Here is a 2,014-nt window from a genome sequence, read left to right on the forward strand (position 1 = left end):
GGTAGTTTTATTGTTCTGTCTTCAATCTCACTAACTTTTTACTTTGACAGTGTGTAATTTGCCATTAATTCCACTAGTTTATTTTTAATCTCAGACATTGTATCTTTTATCCACAGTAGTTTGTTTACATCATTTTAATGTTTTGTTTCAACTTTTTGAACATATATGATACAGTTATAATAACTGTTCTAATACCCTTGCCTGCTAATCCTAACATTTTTAAAAATCTGTTCTGATTCATTGATTTTCTCCACATTATAAATTGAATTTTCCTGCTCTTTAACATGCCTGGTCATTCTTGAGTGGATGTCATAGATTGTGTAGTATACATTGTTGGGTGCTCGATATTTTTGATTTCCCATAAGTATTCTCGAACTTTGTTCTGCTAAATTATTTGGAAAGAGATTCTTATCTTACTGACACAAAACTCTTCTGACCACATTACTCAGTGTGGCTAGTGGGAATAAACACTATTTGTGGCTCTGTGAGCAACTGTCACTTCCAATCTTTTTAAGAGTTTTTTTTTTTCCCACAGTCCTAGCTAGTTTTCTCACGCACATGGCCTGATAAATTCTCTATTAAATATTCAAGGGGACCCTATACCGATCTCCTGGGATCTCTCTCTATTCATCGTTCTGTCTAGTACTCTGTCCTATGAATTTTAGTCACCTTGGTCTCCCTGGACTTTAGCTTCATGTCCTCAACTTAAGGAATCTGCCTGGTTTCTCCTTCTCTGTGCCATGTGCTCCCTCAGAGCAGTGATCTGGGGTAAGCAGGGCTTACTATGTATGTTTTCCATCTGTGCCTCCATAGTTACTACTACATTCATATTTGAGAGATGTATCATACATAATATTTCAATTCATTAGCGCTAAATATGGTCATAAATATTCAATAAAGACATTTTCATTAAATTAAACTTATATTTTGGCATTTTATTTTAGGAAGAGTTTTAAAATGATTGACTCATTAAAAGCATAGATTGATGTCCTGACTGTTGTGGCTCAGTGGTTTGGGTGTCGTCCTGCAAACCAAAAGGTCACTGACTCAATTCTTAGATAGGGCACATGCTTGGGTTGCAGGCTAGGTCCCCAATTGGGGGTGTGTGAGAGGCAACCGATTGGTGTTTCTCTCACACACAGATATTTCTCTTCCTCTCTTTTTCACTCCTTTCCCCTCTTTCTAAAAATAAATAAATAAAATCTTTTTTATATAAAAGCGTAGACTGATGAGATTTTCAGTCCCAGATGGTTCCTGAACTTCCTCTCATGGACACACTGAATCTGTCACCAAACAAAAATGGAAGTTCGGCTGCTTGTCCACACAAAAGCTCAACTCATGAGGCAGCTGCTGGGGTAAAAAGGAAAGAGGTTTTGTTCAAGGGCTGTGTGATCTGGGAGAATGGCGGACTCTCGTCTCAAAGCCCATCTCCTCAGGAAGACCAAGACAAGAGGCAGTGTCCAGAGTTCCTGCTCTAATTTAAAATACAGTCCTTTGAAGCCTGCAGGTGGCTGCCAAGTGGGCATCCCTGTAGTTTAGTCTGTTCTCAGCTGCTGCTCACTTCAGGCTTCCTGCTGGAGCCTGCAGGTGGAACCCCCCGCGAACATGGGCTATGTGGGTGCTAGCGCTGCAAGGTCACGTGAACGCACCAGGCAGTGCATCACCGGTGGGCCAGAGAGCATTTCTTTGTTCCCCTGGGACTATATTAACTTGGGTGTGGGACGGACCAGGTGCTGTCTCATGTTTCAGGTGGGTCCACCTCCCAAGCAACCCCTTCTTTCCCCTGGTTAGACTCACAGGTCTCTTTGGCCCAGCACCTCCCCATCTGCCATTTTGACTTCTGTGGCACATGTGACTGCCTTCCCCTGGTCTCACTCTCCCACTTGGTACTGGCAGGGAAGGAGCGCTTTTTCCTCTATCCAATAATCTTGCTAGCCTTGCCTGCACTCAGTGTAAGAGCCTCCTCCACCACCATCTCAGCTGATGTGGGAGACTCCCCTGGGGGTCCGTCAGC

The sequence above is a fragment of the Furipterus horrens genome, unplaced genomic scaffold, assembly GCF_987537825.1.
Source record: "Furipterus horrens unplaced genomic scaffold, mFurHor1.1.pri manual_scaffold_6, whole genome shotgun sequence".
In the NCBI taxonomy this organism is placed as follows: Eukaryota; Metazoa; Chordata; class Mammalia; order Chiroptera; family Furipteridae; genus Furipterus; species Furipterus horrens.